Below are 10,123 nucleotides of genomic sequence, written 5' to 3' on the forward strand. Positions count from 1 at the left end.
GACTACCCTGCTTATTCCTGACTTCAATCCATCCCTCCTTTCGATGAGCTGTTTGAGAGGATGGGATTTGGTGCAACCACAATTGACGATAGCCTTGAAAGATAGAGCAACTTGATCTGCGACGACCTGCTTCCCTTTGAGGTCAGACACCATGCCATACACCTTGGCCTAGGGCGCCTCCTAGAGTCAACCGACTCCGGGCTAGAAAGCACCAAGTCTTTGCCCGCCGATCCAAGCAGCACTGTGGCCAAGTCAAAGGACACGCTCACGGGGGTTAGTCGGTGTGAGTGGGCTTGGGGAAGGTGGAGGGGAACGAGTTAGTTTGTGGAGGGAGGTGGCAGCAGGCACCAGGATCGGCTCCGACATGGGACTGGAAGTGCAAGATTTTGTTTGAGAACCCTGTACAACTGACTTGAGAAGGGCTTCTTACTCTCCAGCCCATAAAAACCTCTCATGCTACTCCTTAATCCTCTTATTCACTCAGATCAACTAGGTACGGAAGGCAGTCAGTTCTGTCCTTGCCCACTATAGCTGGCAACCGCAAGTATCTGTCATTAAGTGCCTCAGTCGTAACTTTCAGGGTTCTACAAATCTGCCCCTTAAGGGCATCTCCAGCCGCGTCCCCAGAAAGGCCTTCCCAGGCGTTTTTTTTTGCGCCGGCGCCGAAAAATCGGCCCAGTCGCGCCCCCAGGAGCCCGATTTTTGCCGGCTTGGGGGGCGCCCAGGGGCGCCGGGGCGAACTGTTTTGGCGTGAAACAGCCGCGGGCCCGCCGCGTCAGCGACTCTACCCTCTTCTCGCCCCTTCGTCGTCCTCATCGCCTCGTTTCCCGCGGCGAATCAATGCCAAAGCTGCCGCGCTGCCGCGCCGGTCAGCCTGCGCCATTGATGCCTCACGGGCGGCGCAGTGAAGACCGGATGACGCGCGTCCCTCGCCCGCCACGTGTACTCACGGCGGCTCGCGCACGGGCGCCGCTTCGGCCTATATAAGACGCGCCCCAGCGCACTCGGCGACTCGCACTCTCTCGCCGTCGTCGTTCCTCCCTCTCCTCTCTCTCGCCGTCTCCGGTTCATCACACCCATGGCCGAGCTCTTCCCAGGCGACGGCGCGGCGGCGAACGGCTTCGGCCGCCGCCATCTCCACGAGAACGAGGCTCGCCTCCTTTTCGAGGCCGAGTACCCGGTCCCGCCGGACATGCGGGTGCCCGGGGCGTGGAGGATCAGCGCCGGCGGCGTGCCGGTGCCCCCGATACCCACCAGCGCGGCGCGGCGTGCGGAGATCGCACGCATCCGCTCGTCCTTGCCGCGTGCGGCGAGGGAGGGGCCACGGTACGTCCCCGACAGCCCGCTCTAGGAGCCTTATTTCTGCCGCCGTCACGCCGAGCAGCTCGAGGCCACCAACGGCGTCGAGCCCTCCGGCAGGCTCAACGCCGTCGGCCGGCGTCGGTGATGGGGCGTGCCCGGGCGCACGTTGGAGGCCGTCCTCGAGTACATCGAGGGCGGCAACACGCCGCGCCTCGAGCACCCCGCTCCCCCGTCCTTCCCACGCCGCCGGGGAAGCTCCTGGACCCCGAGGTGCATGGAGACCGGGGGGTCCTCCTCGTCCGGCGGCTCCCCCTGCCTCCACCTCCGCCCCGTCAAGCCGGAGCCCTAGGGCACGCCTGTCAGCGCGCGCACCCGCAGCTCCGGCGTCCGCATCGGCGACAACGCCTCCCCCACCGGCCGCTTCGTCCTCGTCGAGCCCAAGCCGGAGCCCGGCCTCCCCGCGGAGTACGAGGAGGTAGCCCGGCGTGGCTTCTCCGACGAGGACGCCCTGCGGTGGGCGCGGGACGACTACCTCCGCGACGAGATGGTCCGGCAGCACCGGGCCCTGGAGGAGATCGCCGCCCGCAAGCGTGGGCGCGAGGACGAGCACGGCGTCGTGGTCCTCGACAGCGACGACGACGACGATGCCCCCGGACCGTCCAACCCGCCGCGCCAACCGGGGGAGGGATGCAGCAGGGACGGCGGAGGCGTCGGCAGGGGCGGGGGCGGCGACGACGACGACGACGGCGGTGACTACACGCGGTTCTACAGCCTCCTCGGCATGTAGAACCGCGTGGGGGGGCGGCGAGGCGGGCGGCGAGGGAGACGGCGGGGGTAGCCCGCGGTAGTTTTTCCTTTTTTTTGTAAAATATGTTTAAATTTGAACGAACTCGAACGTGTTTGCGTTGTGTTTGCGCCGAATTTAAACATTTTAAAAACCCGTGGGGGGCCGCGACTAGGGGGCATCACGCTCCAGTGCGCGGTTTAGCGCCGGTGCGCCCCCAGGGGGCGATTTTTTGCCCCTCCTGGGTGGCCAACGGCTGGAGATGCCCTAACACCACTTCAGTATTGGGGCTGAAGATAAAACACTGGATATTTCAATGCTCACCCTCTGGCCGTCCTCGCAATAAGACTCGAGCAGAGATTTTGAACACTCCACATTCTGGTTATGGGCTTTCATAAGAATCACGGAATCATCCGCAAACAAGAGATTTCTGATAGCCTGAGCATTCTGACATACCCTAATACCATGCAAATTCCCAATTTTTTTTCCGAGAAAACGCAAAGGACCTTTGCATTTCATTTCATGGAAAAGGTAGAACAATCCTCCTAGGAGGTAAGCAGTACATAGAAAAGCACAAAATCAGTGGACATCCCAGGTTGTGGGTAGAACAAATTCCCATTTTCTTCTCCGTGGGATAATAACAGTCAGTCCCTCTGTGCTCTGTGCATAGTAGGAAGAGGTAGGGCGACGAGGGATCTCCCTGCCTGAGTACCCTGTAGGTTAAAAACTCGTGGTCTCATAATTGAAACGATCACGGTGCTCCATTGTTGAGACGCAATGCATCACAAGATTGACCCAATTCTCATGGAATTCCAGTTTCAACATTATCTCCTTTAAGAATGTTTACTCAACTCGATCACAGGCTTTGTGCTTATCCAGTTTTAAAGCACACAATCCTTTCCCTTCCCTCTTATTCTTAATTGTGTGATAGCTTTTGTCGGCCACCAGGACGTTATCTGTAATCAGTCGCCCTGGCATGAATGCAATCTGTGTCGGGCTGATCACCTGTGGCAGGTCTGTGTTGGACTGATCACCTCTGGCAAGATTAGCTTCAAACTGCCCCCTACCATCTTAGGAAGTACTCCCTACGTAAACTAATATAAGAGCGTTTAGAATACTAAAGTAGTGATCTAAACGCTCTTATATTAGTTTACAGAGGGAGTACTTTATAAACAGCGTTGCATAGACTTATCGGCCTTAATTGCGTCACCTTTTCTGGGAGTTCACCTTTGGTATCATCACAATCGCCATGTCATTCCAGCCATGAGGTGAGTTACGTTAACAAATACTTCTCCGCTTAACAGTGGTATTAACTACTCTCTCTGTCCCATAATATAAGAGCGTTTTTGACACCCTCCACCCCATAATATAAGTGTGTTTTTGACACTAGTTTAGTATATAAACGCTCTTATATTATTGGACGGAGGGAGTATTAAACACAGTTATAAGTGGAGAAAATCTATATCTCTGGATTTGCACCTACAAGATCATGAGGAGCTTGAATGAAGAAATACTCATATATTTATACTAATTGCAGTGGCATGTCGTAAAAATGGGTAATAAATGGGGAGCGAACTGTTTTCGATGACTCTGTCTCTTGAATCTTTTGTATCATCCGATGGCCATGATCATGTTGCAGATTTGTTCTGATCCAATATAACGACTTATCACCACATCAGTTATAAATTGACATAATTTCATATGGCTGATAATTTCGTAGATAGGATTAAGGCCGAAGCCAAATGTTGGGCACAAGCTGGCGCTTTGGGTCTCAGGGTAGTCCTCCCCACCAACTGGGATGTCCACTGATAGGTTGCCAATCCATGTAACCACCACCTCCTAGGAGGATTGTATCTTCTCATCTTTTCAATGAAATGAAACGCAAAGAGTCCTTTGCGTTTTCTCGAAAAATAATTTCATATAGCTGTGCTTTACACTTTCTAATGCAGCTTGGTAGTATTAGTTCCATATCAGTTTGTGTAGGACCTATTACGCACACATAACCATACTTATCATAGATAATTAATATCAACTTTGAACTGCAGGTGGTATGCGTTGCCTGGCTATAGTGAATGCAGTTTCCGCCCTCATATTTGGTCTCATGGCAATAGTCTTTGGATCAATGCTTCTGGCCCTTGGAAGTAGTTGTTCGATTCCTCTCTTCTGGTGCTATGAAATTGCAGCATGGGGTTTAGTTATCCTTTACGGTGGTACAGCCGCCTTCTTGAGAAGGAAAGCGGCAGAGGAGGGCGATTATGCTAGCCATATTGTGGGCCTTGAGATGCTCGAGACCACAATTGAGGTGATCCCAGAGGCGCAGAGGGGCAGAGGCGTGTAAACGATGGCTTCAAGACATGGATGGGGTCATCGCTTCTATCTTCAGACGAGGAGGAAGCTTTGGATGACTATATAGAGCACAATGCTCCTGCCCCGAAAGCTTCAGTTCAGCACAGGAAGGAAAATGATTTACAAGAGCTGACTTAATGTATAAACAGATGTACATAGTTCACTTATTCCTTGAGGTTTGGTGATGTTGTAAATGCGTGGCTTGGGTTCCACGGCTTAAAAATGTGTTATTTCGTTCGTTTTCCACTGGAGAGCAACGAAAAGTGGGGTTAGTTAGCAAGCCAAATACAGGGATCCTTCTTTGGATCACTTACTATTCGTCCATTTCAATCCGGGGGCGAAATAGTAAACAGGAATGCAGTCTCTATCTTATGCGCATTGTTATTTTACTTTGTGCCCATGTCGGTTTAATTTGTTGAGTTTTTCCCACAACGGTTGATGGGACGAGATGCTCTTGTAGTGGGCCATGTCGCATTTGGGTTGGAAAAGCTGGATAGCAGACCTGAGATTGCCTAACAATGACATAACAGTGACATAAGAGCACAAATTTGGAGAGTTACATCTCCAAAAGGTGCTTTTTGCATCTTCAAAAAAGTGCCAACTCCAACAGATGATGCAAAACGAAGAAGTAAAAGAGCAACTCTAATAGAAGATGCAAACTAAAGATGTAATACCGGCCGGCGGTCCAGCTGCATTTGCATATTAAATTTTCATAATTCTATCAACAAAAAGTGCATCATCAACCATAATTTTAAATCCTACAAGCAAAATTCAATTGTCTCAAACGAAGCTCTTGGTCCAACAAATAAAAATGCACATAGACATCACCTAGTTTGCGTCCTCTCCGTTGTCACTAGTGCCATTATGGATAGTGGTATGATCATCATCAATGGCTTTGTCGATGTTTTCTTGCGTTGAAGTCTCATTGCCGCGAACTCCACCGAAAGCACCTTCATTGCCACCTCCCATGCCGCTCATGTTGCCACCGAAACCATCTCCCATGCCACTCATCATGTTGTTGTCGAAGCCACCTCCCATGCCACTCTTCATGTTGCCGTCAAAGCCACCTCCCATGCACTCATCATGTTGACGCTGAGGCCACCTCTCATGCCGCTCATGTTGCCGCCGAAGCCACCTCTCATGCCGCTCATGTTGCCGCCGAAGCCACCTCCCATGCAACCGAAGCCATCATCCATGTTGCCACCAAAGCCATCCCCATGTTTCCATCAAATGCACCATTCACGGCACCTCCCATCATGTTCATGTACCCGCCCATTCCACCTCCAATTCCTCCGCCCATGGGACCTCCCATTCCTCCTCCCATCATGCTTCTCATGAGCATTTGCTTCTTCATGAGTATTTCATCATGACAAAGTTTGACATACGCCTTTTCCTTGCATCAAGAGTAGATAAGTCCATGAACATAAACTTGAGTGCTTTCTCCTCCACCATCTTCACCTCCTCGGCCATCGCCTTTCTCTCCTCAAGCTCAACCTTTCTCTCCTCGTCCGCCGCCAACCTCTCTTCGGTCGCCGCCCTCTGTCTCTCGGCTTCACTCCTCTCCTCCAGTTCTTTGAGTTTCAACAATCTTTTTTCTTCTGCATACTCTTTCCTCGCAATGATGATGTCATCAAATCCTTCTTTGAGATCATTGTCTCCGGCCTTGGTTTCCTTCACTTTCTTAGTTCCATCGGGCCTATCGATCTAGTCGCCAAGTGAGGGGTGGGGCTCCTTTTCTCATCACCAGGGCCATCTTCTTCATCCTCCACCACCACACTTTTCTTCTTCGAAGCATCGAAAACTTCTCTAGTTTTCCACTTCTCCTCATCCTTGAGCTCTTTGTAGCAATGATGAAAAGTGAAAGCTCTTCCTTTCTTCTTCCTCTTCTCTCCTTTGTTGTTCTTATCTCAAAATAATCCTCGCACAATCATTTTTTTAGAAAAAACAACCAACATGCCATCATCAAACTGGTCAACATTTCAACAATTGCGGAAAGTAGAGAAAGCACACAAGAACAAATGATTATTACTAAGTCACTATCACCGCAACAACTCGGGTTCATGCGATCAACATTTGTCGAGCAACCGACCCACTTTTGACATTCGACGTTGATGGTGTCCCAACGTTGACAAAGAGTCACGATAGTGTCCGCTAGTGTTGCTCTCAACGAAGTACTCCTTGATGCGTTGCCAATAAGTGTTGGTGGATTGGTCGGTCCCAACGGTTGCATCTTGAGAGACTTTCTTCCATGCGATGCAAATTAACACATCTTCGACGTTGGTATAATTTGTGGTTCTTCCCTTCATAACGAAGCCCTCATCATCCATGTCGAGATATCCATCGCAATATTGTTGAGTTTCATATTCTTCTGATGCATATCATGTGAATAATCATCATTTGTCACATTTGTTGCACGCATGAAAGGTTCATCATCAAGACTATAAATGGACGTACACGTAATCAACTTCACATTCTATGGGAATCGATAATTGAAACAACAAACAAACGCACAAACGATTTTTTTACCTTTGCCACAAATCGTCGAACACGTTGGATGCGGTTGCCGTTGGCGGAGGTGGATGAGGAGTTCCGTGCCGGAGGAGGACGCCAAGGTCGGTAGCGGCTGCAAATCACCCGCCGTTGCCATGTCCGGCTTCGAGATTTTGGCTGGCTGAGGTTGGTTCCCCGTCGGGTTGCGGCCCTACGCTGTTGGCCGCTTCATGCCTCCACCGCGTGGCTTGGTGCCCCCTTGCTTCTTTGCAAGCGCCTTTGGCGCGACGACGACCAGCCGGGGTGGGGAAAATCCAGGGCGGCAACATGGAGGCGGAGGCCACATTGGGGAAAGTTGGCGCGGAGGTGGCAACCGCGACGAGGTGGGTCAGGGCACCGGCAGCGGAGTCGGAGAAGGCGGTGGGGTCATCGGCGACGACTGGCAGCGAGAAGGAGGTGGACGGGCGGGAGTCGGGTGGCGGCTGGTCGCGGAGAAGAGAATGGAGCGATAGTTGGGCAGTTGGCGGGCGGTTGAGTTTTTACATCTCCATATGGTGGAGATGCAAATTTGGAACTTGAAGTGTTGTATTTTACATCTCCGGGAGGCGGAGATGTATTTTTTCATCTACAACATCTGTTGGAGAGGTGTTTTTGGGCCTCGGAGATGCAAAAGGTAGTTATTTTTGCATCTACATCTTCTATTGGAGATGCTCTAAGGGCATGGCCAATGCATAGCCCCAGGGTGATGCCTCACATACCATGTAGGATCGGATGACAAGAAAAGTAGGTTCAGATAGGGAAGCGGGATCCTCTGCAGGAGGCAGGTGCTTGGAGAGAAATGTGTGGTCTGGTGTAAAAAGCTAAAAAAGTTGTAGTGGAGAGTAGAGATGCATGTGTACTAGAGTCTTTATTTTTTTATTCCTTGATGAGGCCCACTAGTGGTTGATTGCATTGGGGAGAAAAAAATAATCAATGCAGGTGCCTCAAACTACTTTTTCTCACGGGGCATCTGTATCCATATGCCATCATAGTTTATGCCCTAAGAGTATCTACAGGTGGGCGCCCCAAATTGGCCTCAAACGCCCGGGCGGCTCGCCCGGTAGTGACAGGTCATGAAATTTTGACCCAGACAGGTACCTCAAACGCCCGGGCTGACCGGCACCCTCATATCCAGCCCAAATATGGAATGGATACGGTGACGCCCGGGCGCGTCTGCCGTTGGACCCGGCCCACCCGACCCCACATATATTCTCCTGACCAAACCCTAGCCACCCCACTACACTCCCTCTACCACCCAAGCTCACCTCAGACTGTCTCTGGCATGGCGGACAATGGATCCATGTCCTTCACCTCCAGATCCGTCGACCCTGAGCTCAACCCACGCATCCCCAAGGAGGAGATGGCCGTCCGGTTTGCGCTTGGCCGCTACCGGGAGGAGGCCCGTGCACGACAACGCTTGGACTCCTTCCATCAGAAATCCATTGAGTCTGCCCAAATGGCGCATGGATCTGGTGCTAGGGAAGCCATTGCTGCCTCACCGAAGGTGGTGCGGTCTGTCTGATGTCCGAACGCGGTGGCGGACGCACAACCCCTCTGTTGGTGTGCCGTGTCATGCCCGCCGTGCGAGGCAGCGGGCGCGAGAGGCGGCTATAGCCTCGTGACAGTGGGCGCCGGTGAGGCGGAGTCACATTCTTTGGTGCCCCTTATGGTGCACCAGTTCGGGTGCCGCAACAACATCATGGTGGATGTCGCCAGCTCGTCCCAAGATGGATCGATCATTGATCTGACATCCACCGGGACCCAATAGATTCCGGGCTCCGAGGAGAAAGAGTAGGGCATGGGAGAAGGCGGCGCCTTGAATTCCATGAGGCGACTCATGTTCCATGCCATACGCTACCTTGCCGGCGACCGGACCAACACTCTGGGGAGCGCAGCCAGCCGCTGGACATGGGCACAACGACGGGACGAGCTCTGCTTAAAGATCGCTACATTGCATGTAATAATATGGATTTGAGATTTCTAATTTGAGGTATACGAATGTGGAATGCATTATGAGGCGTGACCGGTCAGTGTCTGTGGATGGTCTAAGAGTTGGAGTGCCTAGAAATAAATTATGACGGACTCATGAGTGGTCGTTCATGATTGGTTGGCTGGCAAATGTTGCTTTTTCAGTAAAAGTTGGTTACATTTCTTTATGCTATTTGTGCCCTTCACTGGTTTACTGCTTGAGTCTGTGGATTGCTTCCAAGCGAAGCTCAAAGAATTGTCACCAATTAATGACTTCTCAGAGTAAGATTTTGAAACTGGAATTGGAAGGTTTGATAGCCAAGGAGTGACAAATAAGTAAATTTGGCACAACTTTTTTTTGCTCTAGAAAAGAAACAATTTGAAAATGTTCAATTGTATGAAATGAATTTCTTGGTCCCGAGATTTCTTACCATCAAATTGGTTAAAAGCCTCGATTTGTGGGCAATTTCTAGAATTATTTATGTTAGAGTACGTAATGGGCCTAATGGCCTGGGCTGGCGGTATAGCCCGTTAGTCTTAGGGTTAATTAGAGATAAGGGTCGCTTTCTTAGGGGTCAAGTAAGCCTTGCTTGGGAGTCAAGTAAACCTCTCTATATAAAGAGAGGAGATGTATCAATCTAATCAAGCAAGAATTAAGAAGGAAATTCCTTCCATCTTGCCCGGCCGTGGGCAAAAGACCCCCGGCCGGCCCTCTCGCGCCCTCCTTCTAGCAGCGCCATAACAATTTGGTATCAGCTAGCTTCGGTTCGATCATGTCTTCACCGCCGCCCAACCCGTCTCTTCCGCTGCCGGTCACGACCGTCGCCCCGCTCCTGCCCGCGCCGGGATCTTCCGTCGCGCCCGCCCCCGTCGTCCTCACCCCGGAGGTGTCCGGGGCGCTGCGGGACCTAACACAGGCGGTCCAGGAGATCCATCTGTTCTTGGCCGGGTCCTATGGGCCGCACCCGGCTGCGCCACCCATCACCGCCACCGCGCCGCCGTGGCTGCCGTGGCAGCCGCCGCACCAAGCGGCCCCCGCCGCGCTCGCCGGGCTGCTGTAGCAGCCGCTGCAGCTGCCATCCATCGCCCCGTCCTGGCTGCTGTGGCAGTCGCCGTACCAGTCGGCCTCTGTCGCGCTCGTCGGGCTGCTGCAGCAGCCGCTGCAACTGCCATCCACCGCCACCACCGCCCCGT

At 52.3% G+C, this 10,123-nt stretch overlaps 1 pseudogene; it reads left to right on the forward strand.

Annotated features, from left to right (window-relative positions):
* LOC119315833 overlaps window positions 1-4,826 on the forward strand; it is a 39,569-nt pseudogene extending 34,743 nt beyond the window's left edge.
* The last annotated feature ends 5,297 nt before the right edge of the window (window positions 4,827-10,123 follow it).

Source organism: Triticum dicoccoides, chromosome 6A (assembly GCF_002162155.2).
Source record: "Triticum dicoccoides isolate Atlit2015 ecotype Zavitan chromosome 6A, WEW_v2.0, whole genome shotgun sequence".
Classification (NCBI taxonomy): domain Eukaryota; kingdom Viridiplantae; phylum Streptophyta; class Magnoliopsida; order Poales; family Poaceae; genus Triticum; species Triticum dicoccoides.